This window comes from Macaca nemestrina, chromosome 14 (assembly GCF_043159975.1).
Source record: "Macaca nemestrina isolate mMacNem1 chromosome 14, mMacNem.hap1, whole genome shotgun sequence".
Lineage (NCBI taxonomy): Eukaryota > Metazoa > Chordata > Mammalia > Primates > Cercopithecidae > Macaca > Macaca nemestrina.
The window spans coordinates 44,785,775-44,804,980 of NC_092138.1; the positions used below are offsets into that span (position 1 = coordinate 44,785,775).

General features: G+C 41.0%; 1 long non-coding RNA gene across 3 annotated transcripts in view; it reads right to left on the reverse strand.

The window, feature by feature from the left end:
* LOC105489088 (uncharacterized) overlaps nucleotides 1-19,206 on the reverse strand; it is a 104,846-nt gene that overhangs the window by 44,260 nt on the left and 41,380 nt on the right. The window lies entirely within an intron of this gene.

Here is a 19,206-nt window from a genome sequence, read left to right on the forward strand (position 1 = left end):
ATATCATCCTCTCCTGTTGGGAATCACTCAGGATGGTGGCGGAAATATTGAAGGGAAATATTAGAGAAAGTTATAGGGAGTAAGTCACAAACCTTTTGGAAGGTTGAAAGGTTATATAACTTGCACTAATTGATCAGGCTGAAGGCAGCCGGTTCTCACCTTAGAGCATTAGGTCATAGGGCAAATACTAGGGACAACAGAGACTACCCCAGGTAAGTCTGTTTACCCTACCTCCATTAACTAACCTTTGAGCCAGATGTGCCTCTTGAGGGGAGGTCGACCAGGGAAACTGCCCCCTGATCGTATTTACCTTAGACCTTACTATCTGAGCTCTGAACATTCATAAAACTACTCTCTTAACCAAATTAATTATCCACAAGTGTGTTTACTCAAAGCTTCTGTTGTTAATTATACACTAAATAAATAACTGGAGTACCAGCTGCTCAGGGTATCAGTGAATGAAGACCAAATTAATGAAATAAAGCAAGAAGAGAAGTTTAGAGAAAAAAGAGTAACAAGATATGAACAAAGCCTCCAAGAAATATGAGACTATGTGAAAAGACCAAATCTATGTCTGATTGGTGTATCTGAAAGTGACGGGGAGAATGGAACCAAGTTGGAAAACACTCTGCAGAATATTATCCAGGAGAACTTCCCCAACCTAGCAAGACAGGCAAACATTCAAATTCAGGAAATACAGAGAATACCACAAAGATACTCCTCGAAAAGAGCAACCCCAAGACACAAAATTGTCAGATTCACCAAGGTTGAAATGAAGGAAAAAATGTTAAGGGCAGCCAGAGAGAAAGGTCAGGTTACCCACAAAGGTATGCCCAGCAGATTAACAGCGGATCTCTCGGCAGAAACTCTACAACCAAGAAGAGAGTGGGGGCCAATATTCAACATTCTTAAAGAAAAGAATTTTCAACCCAGAATTTCATATCTAGCCAAACTAAGCTTCATAAGTGAAGGAGAAATAAAATCCTTTACAGACAAGCAAATGCTGAGACATTTGGTCACACTAGACCTGCCTTACAAGAGCTCCTGAAGGAAGCACTAAACATGGAAAGGAACATCCGGTACCAGCCACTGCAAAAACAGGCCAAATTGTAAAGACCATCAATGCTAGGAAGAAACTACATCAACCAATGGGCAAAATAACTAGCTAACATCATAATGACAGGATCAAATTCACACGTAATAATATTAACCTTAAATGTAAATGGGCTACATGCTCCAATTAAAAGACACAGACTGCCAAATTGGATAAAGAGTCAAGACCCATCAGTGTACTGTATTCAGGAACCCATCTCACATGCAAAGACACACATAGGCTCAAAATAAAGGAATGGAGGAAGATCTACCAAGCAAACGGAAAGCAAAAAAAGGCAGGGGTTGCAATCCTAGTCTCTGATAAAACAGACTTCAAACCAACAAAGATCAAAAGACACAAAGAAGGCCATTACATAATGGTAAAGGGATGAATTCAACAAGAAGAACTAACTATCCTAAATATATATGCACCCAATACAGGAGCACTCAGATTCATAAAGCAAGTCCTTAAAGACCTACAAAGAGATTTAGACTCACACAACAATAATAATGGGAGAGTTTAACATCCCACTGTCAATACTAGACAGATCAATGAGACAAAAGGTTAACAAGAATATCCAGGAACTGAATTCAGCTCTCCATCAAGCAGACCTAATAGACATCTACTGAACTCTCCACCTCAAGTCAACAGAATATACATTCTTCTTAGCATCACATCCCACTTATTCTAAAACTGACCACACAGTTGGAAGTAAAGAACTCTTCAGCAAATGTAAAAGAACAGAAATCACAACAAACTGGCTCTCAGACCACAGTGTAATCAAATTAGAACTCAGGATTAAGAAACTCACTCAGAACTACACAACTACACGGAAACCGAACAACCTGCTCCTGAATAACCACTGGGTAAATAATGAAATGAAGGCAAAATAAAGATGTTCTTTGAAACCAATGAGAACAAAGACACAATGTACCAGAATCTCTGGGACACATTTAAAGCAGTGTGTAGAGGGAAATTTATAGCACTAAATCCCCACGAGAGAAGGCAGGAAAGATCTAAAATCGACACCCTAACATCACAATTAAAATGACTAGAGAAGCAAGAGCAAACACATTCAAAAGCGAGCAGAAGGCAAGAAATAACTAAGATCACAGCAGAATTGAAGGAGACAGAGACACAAAAAACCCTTCAATGGAGCCAGGAGTTGGTTTTTTTGAAAAGATCAACAAAATCGATAGACCACTAGGAAGACTAATAAAGAAGAAAACAGAGAAGAATCAAATAGATGCAATAAAAAATGACAAAGGGGATATCAATATCGATCCCACAGAAATACAAACTATCATCAGAGAATACTATAAACTTCTATGTTAATGAACTAGAAAATCTAGAAGAAATAAATTCCTGGACACATACACCCTCCCAGGACTAAACCAGGAAGAAGTGGAATCTCTGAATAGACCAATAACAGGCTCTGAAATTGAGGCAATAATTAATAGCCTACCAACCAAAAAAAGTCCAGGACCAGACGGATTCACAGCCAAATTCTACCAGAGGTACAAAGAGAAGCTCATACCATTCCTTCTGAAACTATTCCAATCAATAGAAAAAGAGGGAATTCTCCCTAACTCATTTTATGAGACTAGCATCATCCTGATACCAAAACCTGGCAGAGACAAAACAAAAAAAGAGAATTTTACACCAATATCCTTGATGAATACCGATGCAAAAATCCTCAGTAAAGTACTGGCAAACCAAATCCAGCAGCACATCAAAAAGCTTATCCACCACGATCAAGTCGGCTGCATTCCTGGGATGCAAGCCTGGTTCAGCATACACAAATCAATAAATGTAATCCATCACATAAACAGAACTAATGACAAAAACCACATGATTATCTCAATAGATGCAGAAAAGGCCTTTTTTCAACAGCCCTTCATGCTAAAAACTCTCAATAAACTAGGTATTGATGGAACATATCTCATAATAATAATAATAAGAGCTATTTATGACAAATCCACAGCCAATATCATACTGAATGGGCAAAAACTGGAAGCATTCCCTTTGAAAACTGGCATAAGACAGGGATGCCCTCTCTCACCACTCCTATTCAACACAGTGTTGGAAGTTCTGGTCAGGGCAATCAGGCAAGAGAAAGCAACAAAGGGTATTCAATTAGGATAAGAGGAAGTCAGATTGTCCCTGTTTGCAGATGACATGATTGTATATTTAGAAAACCCCATCGTCTCAGCCCAAAATCTCCTTAAGCTGATAAGCAAATTTAGTAAAGTCTCAGGATACAAAATCAATGTGCAAAAATCATAAGCACTCCTATACACCAGTAACAGACAAACAGAGAGCCAAATCATGAGTGAACTCCCATTCAGAATTGCTTCAAAGAGAATAAAATACTTAGGAATCCAACTTACAAGGGATGTGAAGGACCTCTTCAAGGAGCACTACAAACCACTGCTCAACAAAACAAAAGAGGACACAAACAAATGGAAGAACATTCCATGCTCATGGATAGGAAGAATCAATATTGTGAAAATGGCCATACTGCCCAAGGTAATTTATAGATTCAATGCCATCCCCATTAAGCTACCACTGACTTTCTTCACAGAATTGGGAAAAACTACTTTAAAGTTCATATGGAACCACAAAAGAGCCTGCATTACCAAGACAATCCTAAGCAAAAAGAACAAAGCTGGAGGCATCAAACTACCTGACTTCAAACTATACTACAAGGCTACAGTAACCAAAACAGCATGGTACTGGTACCAAAACAGAGATACAGAGCAATGGAACAGAACAGAGCTCTCAGAAATAACACCACACATCTACAACCATCTGATCTTTGATAAACCTGACAAAAACAAGAAATGGGGAAAGGATTCCCTATTTAATAAATGGTGCTGGGAAAACTGGGAGCCATATGTAGGAAGCTGAAACTATATCCCTTCCTTACATCTTATACAAAAATTAATTCAAGATGGATTAAAGACTTAAATGTTAGACCTACAACCATAAAAACCCTAGAAGAAAACCTAGGCAATACCATTCAGGACATAGGGATGGGCAAGGACTTCATGACTAAAACACCAAAAGCTATGGCAACAAAAGTTAAAATAGACAAATGGCATCTAATTGGGATCTAATTAAACTAAAGAGCTACTGCACAGGCAAAAGAAACTATCATCAGAGTGAACAGGCAACCTACAGAATGCGAGAAAATTGTTGCAATCTACTCATCTGACAAAGGGCTAATATCCAGAATCTACAAAGAACTTAAACAAATTTACAAGAAAAAACAACCCCATCAAAAAGTGGGCAAAGGATACGAACAGACATTTCTCAAAAGGAGACTTTTATGCAGCCAACAGACACACTAAAAAATGTTCATCATCACTGGTAATCAGAGTAATGCAAATCAAAACCACAATGAGATACCATCTTACACCAGTTAGAAAGGCAATCATTAAAAAGGCAGGAAACAACAGATGCTCAAGAGGATGTGGAGAAACAGGAATGCTTTTACACTGTTGGTGGGAGTGTAAACTAGTTCAACTATTGTGGAAGGCAGTGTGGCGATTACTCAAGGATCTAAAACTAGAAATACCATTTGACCCAGTAATCCCATTTCTGGGTATATACCCAAAGAATTATAAATCATGCTACTATAAAGACACATGCACACATATGTTGACTGTGGCACTATTCACAATAGCAACGACTTGGAACCAACCAAATGTCCATCAATGATAGACTGGATTAAGAAAATGTGGCATATGTACACCATGGAATACCATGCAGCCACAAAAAAGGATGAGTTCATGTCCTTTGCACGGACTTGGATGCACCTGGAAACCATCTTTCTGAGCAAACTATCATAAGGACAGAAAACCAAACACTGCATGTTCTCACTCATAGGTGGGAACTGAACAATGCGATCACTTGGACACAGGGCAGGGAACATCATACCCTGGGGCTTGTCATGGGGTGGGGGGATTGGGGAGGGATAGCATTAGGAGAAATACCTAATGTAAATGACAAGTTAATGGGTGCAGCAAACCAACATAGCACATGTCTATCTATGTAACAAACCTGCATGTTGTGCACATGTACCCTAGAACTTAAAGTATAATAATAAAAAAAGAGGAATATCATCTTCTCCTCCCCTGAATATTAAAAACAATATCACAGAGGAATGGACACCCTCTGCAATATTGGGAATAATATCATCCTCTTCCCCTCTGGATATTACAAACAATATCACATGGAGTGTACACCCCCTGCGATATTGGGAGTAATATCATCCTCTTCCCCCCTGGATATTGAAAACAATATCATAGGGGAATGTATACCCCCTGCAATATAGGGAGTAATATTATCCTCTACCCCCTTGGATATTATGAGCAATGTCACAGGAGGGGTGTACATCACCTGCAATATTGGGGGTAACATCATCCTCTACTCACCTGGATATTATGAATAATATCACAGAAGGGTGTACACCCCCTGCGATATTGGGAGTAATATCATTCTCTCTCCCCCTGGATATTAGCAACAATATCACAGGTGGGTGTATAACCCTTGCGATATTGGAAGTAATATCATCGTCCCCCCTCCCAGATATTACGAACGATATCACAAGGGGGGGTCAACACTCCCTGAGATATTGGGAGTAATATCATACTCTCCACCCCTGGATATTATTAACAGTATCACAGGGTGGTGTACACACACCGCGATAGTGTCAGTAATATCATCCTCTGCCATCCTGGATATTACGAACAATATCACAGAAAATGTACGCAAAGGGTGTTTATGATATTGGGAGTAATATTATCTCCCTCCTGGATATTACGAACAATATCGCAGTGGAGTGTACATCCCCTTTGATATGGGGAGTCATATCACCCTCTCCCCCTCTGAATATTACGAACAATATTGCAGGGGTGTGTACACCCACATCATCCCCGGGATATTACGAACAATATCGCAGGGGTGTGTATATTCCTTGCGATATAAAGAGTAACATCATCCTCTCGGCCCTGGTTATTACTGACAATATTGCAACACCCCCTGCGATAAGGGGAGTCACATCATCCTTTCCCTCCCTTGATATTACGATCAATATCACAGGTTATTTATGGGGAGTAACATCATCCTCTCTTCCCCTGCATATTACAAACAGTATCTCGAGGGGGTGTACACCCTTTGTGACATGGGGATTAATATCATCTTCTCCTTCCCTGAATATTACAAACAAAATTGCATGGGGGTGTACACCAATAATGCATGGCGGTGTACATTCTCTTACCTAAGGGAGATATTACTCCTAATATCACAGTAGGTTATTTGTAATAGCTAAAGGAGGTATTACTTCTAATATCACAGTAGATGTCCACCCTATGATTTCATTTGTAATATCTAAGGGAGATATTACTCCTAATATTACAGTAGTTACACATCCTGTGATAATATATGTAATATTTAAGGAAGATATCACTCCTAATATCACAGTGGGTGTACACCCTGTGATATTATTCGTAATATCTAAGGGAGACATTACTTCTAATTTCACAGTGGGGATACACCCTATGATATTATTTATAATATCTCAGGGAGCTATTACTCCTAATGTCACAGTGTGTGTACACCCTGTGATATTATTCATAATACCTAAGAAAGATATTACTTCTCATATCACAGTGGGTGTACACCCTGTGATATTATTCGTAATATCTAAGGAAGATCTTAATGGTAATATCATAGTGGCTGTATGTCCTGTGACATTATTCATAATATCTAAGGGATATATTACTCTTAATATCACAGTGGTGTACACTCTGTGTGTACACCCACAGACACATGGCATACAGTGGCACCCGGGAGAGTTTGCAGCTGTGGGGAGTCCCATTATAGGACACTGAACTTTCTTCTTTCTATGAGAAGGAGTCTCACTTTTTGTCACCCAGGCTGTAATGCAGTGGCTCTATATCGGCTCACTGCAACCTCTACCTCCTATGTTCAAGCGATTCTCCTGCCTCAGCCTCCTGAGTAGCTGGGATTACAGGCGCCTGCCACCATCCCCAGCTAATTTTTTAGATTTTTAGTAGAGATGGGGTTTCATTTTGTTGGCAAGGCTGGTCTCAAACTCCTTACCTCAAGTGATTCACCCGCCTCGACCTTCCAAAGTGCAGGGATTACAGGGGTGAGCCACCACACCCAGCCTGACACTTAACTTTTTCAAAAGCACTATTGCATATATGCCATCTCTGGCTGACCAGCACCGTTTTAAGAACAGAATTTGCCCAGAGACCCGGCCACTGGCCAAGAAGGAGGGGACAGAAGCACTGCCATGCTCACCGGGATGAGGAATCCTAAGAACTCACTCTTCTGTTAGTGTTTCTTCCTTCCAAGTCAGATGGAGAAGAAGGATTTGCTTTGCGACCACTTACTGACCACCCATTGTCTGCAATCATGAATCTTGGAAATAAATTATTTTCAATGCTCTTTTTAAAATTTTTTAAATTAAATATTAAAACATTGAAAATTAGCTGGTCATACTGGTGTGTATCTGTAGTCCCAATTACATAGGAGGCTGAGGTGGGAGGATCACTTAAGCCCAGGAGATCGAGGCTGCAGTATGTTGTGATTGGGCCACCGTATTGCAGCCTAGGCAACAAAGTAAGACCCTGTCTCAAAAGTAAAAACAATTTTAAAAATAAAATAACACCTGATTCCTTTCTCCTTATACATTATTTCAAGGCCTAACCCATGACCTTCTAAGGCATCCTGGGTCAATATCCAGTTCAAAACGATCTCTTATGAATTTCAACATTGCTACTGTCCCAACAGCCTTCATAGTTGACTATACCAACTCAACTCTAAACTCTAGGTTCATGGTGCATAGGGGCTAAGTTTTCTTTCACCTTAGTTTCAACATCTCCTAAAAATTACTCAATAAATGCTTACGTTAAAAATGAGTCTGAGCACATAATTAAATTTTGAAAGAAAATCCCCCAAACATAAGCCATATCAAAGTCTATCCTGTGGATTATCTTAACCTTTGTCCCCCAATTAAAGAATCCAACTTCATTTTCTTTTTTTTCTTTTGTTCTTGGGGGTGAGGGGTGGAGGATGGAGTCTCACTGTGTTACCCAGGCTGGAATGCTGTGGTGCAGTCTCAGCTCACTGTAATCTCAACCTCAGGTTCAAGAAATTGTCCCGACTCAGCCTTTCTGAGTAGGTGGGACCACAGGGGCGCACCACCAGGCCCGGCTAATTTTTTCATTTTTAGTAGAGACAGGATTTCACCATATTGGCCAGGCTGGTCTTAAACTCCTGACCTCAAGTGATCTGCATGCCTCAGCCTCCCAAAGTGCTGGGATCACAGGCATGAGCCACCGTGCCTGGCCCCAACTTCATTTTCTTTAAATGGTCATACACCTGATAACGGTGGGACAGCAGATTGAAATCAAAATGTTATGAATCATTTAACTTCCATGTCTCTTAACAGGTGCCTGACCTGTCCGTTGTATCCACTCTCAGAGTTTATGCCTTGGGTAGAAAAATGTGCCTTTCCTAACGATGAAGGAGAGTGTGAGTAGGACAAAAGTCCACTCTTCTCCTTGTACTTGGCTCATGGGACATACTTGGCTGGGTTCATTCATTTATTCATTCACACAACATTTACTTAGCTTCTCCAAATGCCAAGCAACTTAACAGGTGCATTACAGATCCTCACAATAGAGCCAAGACGGCACTGCTGCAGATTTGCTCCACACAGTGAGACAGGAAACATTAGCTGCAGGCTTTACTGACATGGGATAGAGTTTCAGGTTAAAAAAGAAGAAGAAAAAAAAAAAGTCATGGCCAGGCACAGTGGCTCACACCTGTAATCCTAGCATCTTGGGAGGCCAAGGAGAGAGGCTAGCTTGATATCAGTTCAAGACCAGCCTGGGCAACATAGTGAGACACTGTCTTAAAAAAAAAAAAATTAATTAGCTGGGTGTGGTTGTGTGGGCCTGTAGTCTCAGCTACTTGGGAGGCTAAGGTGAGAGGATCACCTGAGCCCACTAGGTCAAGGCTGTAGTGAGCTAAGATTGTGCCACTGCACTCCAGCCTGAGCAACAGAGTGAGACCCTGTCTCAAAAAAAAAGAAAAAAAAAGAGAGAGAGAAAGAAAGGGAAGGGAGAACGGGAGGGCAGGAAGGAGGGAGGGAGGGAGGGAGGGAGGGAGGGAGGGAAGGGAACAAAAAAGTCACTAGTCTTCCACCAGAACGCTTCTAAGTGTAAGGCTAATCTTGTCCATTTGATCTGAGAGCATGGTCAGAAGGACAAATAAACTCTAAATTTTGTCTAAGACACAAAGATTAGCCGGCTAGGTCAGCTCCTCCCCCTTGCTCTTCCAAGGTCCCTGCCCTGGGGACTGACAAATGGACTCTGGGGACCTCTCCATGGGCTGGATCCAATCTCCGATGCTGCTGCAGCGCCAAGATCTCGACGCCTTCACAACACGATGCAAGAGACCGGCAGTCACTTCAGGAAAGGAAGAGAGGAGAGGGTAGGTACAAGGGCAATGGTAGGCGGAGCTTTCCCAAGAAAGGTTCCCAACCAAAGATAAGGCGTTAGAAGCTGCGTTCTTTCTCCAGGAGGGGATGGACGAAAGCAAAGACCCCTGATCGTGACCGCAGGAACGCAGCCAGGCCCTTAGAAACCAGCGGTATGGTCCCTCCGCTGGGATTTGGACGTGGATCCAGGAGCCCCCGCAAGCTGGGCCCCGCCGCCATCCGCGTTTCCAACAGCTACAGCGCGGATCCCTTTTCAGTTCTCCACACGGAGGCACCCACTCGCCCACCCATCCTAGTGGGTGCGTGGGAACCACGGGGTCCGCTGCGCGCCCTTCGGAGTCCCTTCTGGGCGGCTCAGAGGCCTCATCTCTCTCATCGCGGGTCCTCCAGGAGCCGTCCCGGTCCAGAGCAGGATAGGATGGGGGCTCCCCAAGGGAGGACTGCAGGAAGATGGAACGGGATTTCTTCACCTGCCTTTCATCGCCTAAGTGGGCCTATACTCTAACTGGCTGTCCCTTCCATGCCGTCGCCACAGTCCCCATGTGCATCCCGTCTGCCCTCTTCTCTTCCTGCCCTGTGTCGCCTCCCGTCACTCCACCTCCCTTCGTAACCGCTAGCCAGGTTGACCCTGCGGGGCCGGCACTCTTAACCCTCCGGCCAGCCTGTCCTCCTCTCCCTGTGTGCACCCCAATGCCTCTCAGCTCGGCCTGGAGCATAAATTAGGTTGGTGCAAAAGTAATTGCTGTTGCGCAATTTTTTTTTAATGGCAAAAACCACAGTAACTTTTATAATACCCATAAATAGGCAGGGGGGACGTGCAAGAAAAGCCTTAGAGAAGGGACCATGATCCAACCGCCTAGCCCGCCAGGAGTATGGGTTGGCCAAAGGCATATGATATATTGAAGCAGGAAAGAAAAAAGATTAAGGAGACAAATTGTTCGTGATAAGGGATTTCCTGATAAACTCAGAAACAGCCACTACCAGTTATGGAGCACTTAAACTGACACTATCTCATTAATCCTCACAATGGTCCTACAGGTGGTGGTTTTATTTGGTTTTTACCATCTTACATGCCAGAGTTGCAGTTGGTATGCAGCAAAGGCAGCATTTGAACCCTGGCCTGCTCATACCAGAGCAGGAACATCCAACTGCACCCACAAAGGACAATGGAGGAAGACTGTGTCGTTTGTAATATAAGCAAATGGGGAAAAGACAAAACAAATGCTTATATTATGCGCAGGTTGTAAATTTATAAACATGAATGAAATACACATACAAGAGGCTAACCATTTTCTTTCTTTTTCCTTTTCCTTTTTTTTTTTTTTTTCTTTTGAGACAAAGACTCTCTCTGTCACCCAGGCTGGGGTACAGCGGTGCAATCTCGGCTCACTGCAACCTCCGCTTCCCATGTTCTAGGCAATTCTCACGCCTCAGCCTCCGGAGTAGCTGGGATTACAGGTGCGCACCACCACGCCCAGCTAATTTTGTATTTTTAGTAGAGATGGGGTTTCACTACGCTGGCCAGGCTGGTCTTGAACTCCTGACCTCAGGTGATCCACCCACCTCGGCCTCCCAAAGGGCTGGGATTATAGGTGTGAGCCACCAGGCCCAGCTATGGCTAACCATTTTCTCAAAGCAAAGAGAGTAAATGGGACGTGTCCACAAAACAATTTTTTAAATTTATGTAGTTTCCTGTTGATTTGTAAAGGGTGCCATTTGTTTGAAATCATTCTTACACTCTTGGATTAAAACACTGGTTCCTTCACACACTTGTATTTTGAAGGGAGTATAAAATGTGATTGCCTCACACCTGTAATCCCAGCACTCTGGGAGGCCAAGGCAGATGGATCACCTGAGGTCAGGAGTTTGAAACCAGCCTGGCCAACATAGTGAAACTACATCTCTACAAAAAAATACAAAAATTAGCTGGGTGTGATGGCAGGGTCCTATAGTCCCAGCTACTCAGGAGGCTGAGGCAGGAGAATCACTTGACCTGGCAGGCAGAGGTTGCACTGAGCCAAGATCCCATCGCTGCACTCCACCCTGGGTGACAGAGGAAGACTCTGTCTCAAAAAAAAAAAAAAAAAAAAAAAAGTGATTCCATATGATACAAGTGTTAGAAAACAGACAGATGTCAGTTTGCTGACTCCAGCAGGGAGTTACCTGTCGGGAGGTAGTTCCCACCACAGCCCAGGATGCCAATGTTTTCTCTAGTTACATGCTAAGATCTCCAAATCCAGGGCATCCCTCCTCAAGCAATGCTAGTCCTACACTGCTAAATGTTTACTGAATGAATGGATGAATGAAGGCAAAATTTTTAGATGTGGGAGTCCCATAGTGCTTGGTTCTCTAGATGAATATCTGGGGGCCTCTTTTGAACTTGGTTCTTAAACCTCCTCAGTTGCCCACATACTACGTCCTAGGGTAAGGCATTTCTCCAGAGCTCACTTATTACCTTGAAAGTGCCATGCTCCCACATGTAGGCCTTGACATGCTAGCTCTTTTGCCTAAAATGCTCCCTCCTCCTCTCCCCACGTTCCCCACCTGTCATCTACCTCTATCCACCCTTTTGCTCAAGCCAAAAACCTAGGAATTTTCCCATTACCCCTTTGCTCCACTGCTCTAACCAGAGGTGATACCAGAGGTGATAGTGACTTGTACCAAGAATACATAGCCCCCAGCAAGTTCTGGTTATCAGAAAAAAATTAAGAGTAAATTTGGTCACTGTGTAATGGAAATGCAAATCTAGTGATGGCAGCATGGTTATCTTGACAGGAGATTGGAAGTTGGGAGCTTTGACCTGTGATTTGCCGTTGTCAAAACTGTCCAACCCTGTTTCAGAGCAGGGTTTTGACTATCTCCCTAAAAAAAAAACAATCTCAGGATATTCCCTCCTAGTATCCCAGAGAGCTCTGGGAGCATTTGAGATCAGTTGCAAACTAATGACAGAGTCATCAGTGATGTACTAGGGGATGAAAAGCTATCAAGCTTCACTGGGTTTTGAGATCTGTGTAATACCAACATCAATTTGGAGTATGTTTTTTTTTTTCGTGTGTGTGTGTGTGTGTGTGTGTGTGTGTGTGTGTGTGTTTTAAACAGGGTCTCACTCTGTCACCCAGGCTGGAGTGCAGTGGCACAATGTCGGCTCACTAAAACCTCTGCCTCCCGGGCTCAAGTGATTCTTGAGCCTCAGCCTCCTAGGTAGCTGGAATTATAGGTACGCACCACCACGCCCAGCTAATTTTTATATTTTTAATAGAGACAGGGTTTCGCCATGTTGACCAGGCTGGTCTCAAACTCCTGACTTCAAGCAATCTGCCCACCTCAGCCTCCCAAAGTGTTGGGATTACAGGCATGAGTCACTGCACCCAGCCTGGGATATGTTTATTAAAATATTCCTCTGTAAAATGGAACTAGTTGCTTTGCAGAATTCTGAGAATAATGTTTAGATATGTACAAACATACATGTGTGTGTAACCTCAATTTATGTTCATGACAGTGGGGATTTTTTTTTAATGTCTACTTTCTTTCTAATAAACTGTTGGAAGACTTCTTGGCTATCCTGTTAAGTCTCTGGCTTACTGTAACTTTTATGTATTTACCATTTACTGGAATGGAGTTTTTAGTTTTATTTGAGGAAGAATTTGGGATTATTCCTCTGTTTGGAAAAAGAGGCTTGCCGTTTTGAAGGGAGTATAAAACCTTTTTAAAGTGTATCTGTAATAGGATATTGTAGATGCACTTTGTAGCAGTTGGAAAAGAAAGTGTGATTTGATTGAAATAAAACTAAATGTGTTGTCCTCCTCTAAAAAAAAAAAAAGAAAAAAAAAAAAGCAGCAGCTATACTGCAGCTATAGCCATGACAATGTGCTTTCCTTCTACGAGCCCAGGGAATAAGCAGCCCTATGACAAACATATATTTTCTCTGAAAGAAAATAATGCCTAAAGATGGAAGGAACAGAGTTTACCTCTTTATTTTGCAGACAGCATCTAAAGCTATTGATAAAGCCATTTTCATCCATTTCATGGTGTAATTTACTAAAGAAAAAGATCTGAAATTTAGAAGCTATGTCAGTAGTGGGAAAACAGATGTACCTAAAAAAAGCAAAACCACCTATTTCCATTACTCTGATTTCCCAAATGTAAAATAAGAAGAGTCTGTCATTTATCCAGAAATAATCTATCTAGCAGGCCTCTATTTATCTAAGACAAAGCTCAAAACCAGAAAGAACAGAAAAAAAAAAAAATACTGCTCTAAACTTGCCTTATTTAATTGATGATTGCTCTTTGTTAAAAACCAGATTTCTTCTATCTTGTCTGTCAAGGAGCTATTTTGGTCTGTTTGTGTTTGTTTGTATAACAGAATACCTGAGACTGGGTACTTTATAAAGAAAAGAGATTAATATAGTTCATGGTTCTGCAGGTTGGGAAGTTCAAGCACAGAGCCCTGGCATCTGGTGCTACATCATAACATGCTGAAGAATGTCAAAGGAAGAGCAAAAATGTGTGAAGAGGCCAAACCCAAAGGCTACCTCTTGACTTTATAACAACCCACTTTGTTGGGAAAATTCCCATGAGAACTGATCCAGTCTTTAGAGAGTGAGAATTCACTCACTACTGCAAGAACGGCACCAAGCCATGCATGAGGGATCTGTCCCCATAACCCAAACCACTACAAGGCTGCACCTCCCGACACTATCACACTGGGGTTCAAATTTCAACATGAGTTTTGGTGAAGACAAATTCAAACCATAGCAGAAGCGTTTAAGGATCTGCTCGTACATTTACAGCAGAGCTGCAATGACCCACTTCTCACCTAATTTTCCATACATCTCTCAATCTTGACTCACTTTCTAATGATGTTTTCTTATCTCTATTACCTCAAAGATTCCACGGACCACCCTGATAATGTCCTGGTTCATTCCTGCCCATGGAATCCCCTTCCCATACACTGTCTTTATGTGTAATTGCTACCCTCTCTCTTACCCTCATGTAGCAGGTAGAAAACTGCATGAACTGAATAATTTTGAAATCTTACCTCCTTCCCAGAAAAAGAGCTCCTGATAAATCTATTTGGAGCAGACTACCATCGATTCTAGGTAGGGTGGGAAATAAAGTCCCTGGCTAGACAATCGCCTCCTACCTACCACAAATTCATGCTAAGGAAGGCTGAGCACAAAACAGCCATCTCACTGTTCAACCTCAAAAGAAATATTAAAACAATTAGCAAAGACTGTGTTTCATGACAATGCCATTTTGAAAAGAGCACTCTCAAGTACTGCTTCTAACTGATAAAAAACATTTTCATTCTGATTTCTGAGCAGACAAATGGCAAGGATGGAACGAGAACCTGGGTTTGCCAATCCTTCGTCCAATCCATTTTTAAAAACCTGATATTTAGGTTATAACTCTGAAGGGGCTGCAGACAAGTAGAATGGAGATAAATCAGACAAGCCCCTACTTTTCTATCCTACCATGTGTAGGTTATTCCCAAGTAGCAGTGCCCTCAACTCGTGCCAATGGGAAAATATATATGCTCTTTTTGTTTCTATTGACTTATTTATTTTAAAACGTTTTTATTTTACTCTCCTTGTTCCCCAGCCTTATTGAGATACAATTGACCAATAAAAATTGTGTATATTTAATATGCACAACTTAATGTTTTAATATACGTGTATTTTTGTGAAATAATCACCATAATCAAGCTAATTAACACAGCACCATCTCACAGAGTACTTTTGTGTGTGTATGTGGTTAGAACATGTAAGATCTGCCCTCCTAGCAAATTTTAAGTATACAATACAATATTCTTAACTGTAGTCACAATGTGGTACATTATTTTGTTTCAATTTCAAACTGCCTTGTTTACAAAGCAATTTGGGAATATGGATTATGACACTAAGTTTATTCCTGTCTGTGGAGCGAGCAGTTCCTCTAAGAATTTGAACTAAGGTAATATTCCAAAATATTTTTTAAAACTTTATGTATAAAGATGTTGACCACAGAGTTATTCAGAGCAATAAAAAATTATGACACATAGTAAAAACTTATGACTAAGAGAACAGTTAATTGCTTTATCAAACATTTGTCCAATGGCATATTTATGTAGCCATTAAAATATCGATGAAACATTTTAACAATGTTTATTTGTTATAAAGCTTACTTTTTAAGGCCAGTTACAAAAGTTTGTGTGTAGTATTGTTTCATTTAACAAATTATAATAAGATACATTTAGAAAAATACTGAATATACCAAATATTGTCTGAGGTTGCATCTAGGTGGCATAATGTGATAATTAATTTTCTTTTTATTTTTAGACACTATTCAAATTTTCTAAAATTATTACTATTTTTTATAGAGACAGGGTCTTTCTATGTTGCCCAGGCTGGTCTTGGCTTAAGTGATCCTCCCACCTCAGCCTCCCAAAGTGCCGGCATCACAGGAATGAGCCACTGCACCCAGCCCTAAAAGTAATGTATAACTTTATATTCAGAAATTAAACACATAACTGGGACGGTGAGGAGAATGACCTTGTATAAGCCAATAACTCAACAGTAATATCCTGTTGGATCCTTCTAGTAACTGCTCCCTACATTCCCAGCTCTTGTTTCCTTGGCTGTTTTCCATGATCTTGATCTCAGTTGATGCTTTTGATGTTCCCTTGTAACATCACTTAGCAAATTCCTCATATTAACTGAGCTTGCTCTCTACCATATCACCCTTTGTTGTGTCATTTCTCATTTCCTGGGAGTAATACTACTAGTTCAGAATTCTTGTCTGATCAACTCTGTGATAGTCACAGAGTAAAATGATTAGATCAGTTCTTTTAAAGAGACGACTCTGGAGCAATGTGTCTAGAAAACTGGAGTGTGATAAAGACTTACATAATTCTTACACCTCTTCTATGTGACTAGCAGGAATACTGACTGTACTTTTATAGGACTCCTCAGTACACTATAAGCTCCTAGAACATAGCAACTATGTCATCTTGGTCTTTCCAGGGCCTAACATAGTTCTGACACATAATTGGGGCTTAATAAATGTTTTGAATGAACAAATGACTGAATGGATGAAAGGATGGGTGAGTAATTATTTAATGATGGTGACTACTATTCATTAAAGAGGCTGGTAAGTCAATTAATATTTATTGAGCACCCATTATGTTCCAGTTTGTACTCAGAGCTAGATTCTAAGAAATTGTGGTAGGAAAGAAATGAACCGGTGAATCAGCTGGACTTTTCGTCCACTGTAAATATGAAGACTGGGGAACCTCTGGGGCCTTTCAAAGATGTGTTTGGATCATCCAGCTAGTGCTAACTAAAGGTTACATGGTCCCAGGGTAACTGATCTGCATTAAGCATAATTGGGCAGACCAGTTTCATCACCATTTAGATGTATAAATTGCCAGAGTCAAAGTGGCCAAAGGTAAGGCCAACAGTGTGGTGTCAAAAATTAATGCTACAGCTCATTTGCAGCCTATCAGTAACAATGATCTGGGATCAGCTCTGCCTGAAGCTTCTGCTGACTTTTGAGACAGCAATTTAGACAAAAAAATTATTCTTCCCAAACCTGTTTCTGCTGTAATACAATCACCCATATCTCCCTAATTAGGTAGCCACTATCAATAGCCCCTAAAAGAAGTCCTAATTTACAGCATATTTGGGAATCAAAATTATAATGTTGTGGTGGCTCTGGGCCTTCTCAAAGCTGATTTATCCTGCAGGGTGGCCAACAGCCCAAGTCACAGGGACTCATCTCATTCCTGACTGCCAGAGTGAATGACTTTCATCATTTAGAACCTTAGAATTTCAATTGGCTAAGCCTGTGATTCCTTACACATGTGCCACTCTATGTGGTTATCCTGCCCGGAATACACTTTAATGCTAAGTGTCTGGCTATACTCCTAGTCCTAGGATCCTAAGTGGCATCCTGTCTTGTCTTTAATTTTCAGCAGCTCTAATAACAAATGCAGAAAGAAACGCTTAAGAAGCTAGGTATGACATCTATGGCCTTGAAAGCACACAAAGACTGAAAAAAAAAAAAAAAAAAAAAACTCCTTTTAAAAATATTCTCTCTTTTTTTTTTTTTTTTTTTGAGACAGAGTCTTGCTCTGTTGCCCAGGCTGAAGTGCAGTGGCATGACCTTGGCTCACTGCAGCCTCTGCTTCTCAGGTTCAAGTGATTCTCTGCCTCAGCCACCCAAGTAGCTGGGATTACAGGTGTAACCCACCATGCCCGACTAATTGTTGTATTTTTTAGAGATGGAATTTCACCATGTTGGCCAGACTGGTCTTGAACTCCTGACCTCAGGTAATCCACCTTCCTTGGCCTCCCAAAGTGCTGAAATTACAGGTATGAGCTACTGCACCCAGTCTAAAAATATTCTCTTTGATCCAGAGCTTAAATTTAGATAAATGCTAGAATTAGACACTCCTGAAGAATACATAGGAATTCTTGCTTCCATTTTCTGTCTTTTATCAATCCATGTTTCACCAAGGACTACTGCCTGCATAGCAAACCCAGTAACTTTTAGATCTAAAACATATACATTTCATAGTTACTATTGTTGTGTGTTTTCTAAACCCATATTTGATTAGGATCCTTTTCTTTTGAGCATTTTATTTACAGAACCTCGAACCATGCCATCCTTACATTTCACTTATTTTACTTGTCACTCTAAAGTTCTGGTAGCCCACATCTGAATTCTCATTTATCAGTATTCTACAGAATCACATTCTATGTATCTTGTTTGACATGGATTTCTATAAAAACACATATTTTAAAGTATCATATTACAATTATTAAGAGAAAAGCAAAGGTGCTGGCAATCACCAATCAATTCTGCTTCCATGCAGATAATTTTTCCACATAAGCTCACTAGCATCATCCTCAATGAAGACATAGATTTAAGAGTATATTGATGGCAATTGTGTCACCACAGATTTCACAAAAAAGGAAAAATAACACAAACAAATGTAATTTTCTCCCCAAGCAAAGCCAGCAATCTCATACAAAGCTATGGACATATTATGGCTTAATTTCAGGGAGACTGGCAATTAAAAAAAATTTTTTTTTCTAATAAAACTGATATCCCTCTAGTTTTTTCTTTCTTTCTTTTGAGACAGGGTCTCACTCTGTCACCCAGGCTGGAATGCAGTGGCACAATCTTGGCTCACTGCAACCTTTGCCTCCTGGGCTCAAGCAATCCTCCCATCTAGGCCTCCTGAGTAGCTAGGACCACAGGCATGTGCTACCAAGCCCAGATAATTTTTGTATTTTTAGTAGAGACAGGGTGTTGCCATGTTGCCCAAGCTGGTCTCCAACTCCTAAGCTCAGGCAATCCACCTGCCTCAGCCTCCCAAAGTGCTGGGACTATAGGCATGAACCACTGCACCCAGCCACCTTCTAATTTTGTCTTTGTTTCACTGAGAAACTTAAAAAACAAAAAATGTCTTTCAAAGATACAAATCTCAGAAGAGGATATTATTTATGTCCAACTCACTAGAGGAAAATAAAACATAGGAAGGCTAAAAATTCTGCAATTTCAAACCACTGTCAATGAATTTGATTTGAAA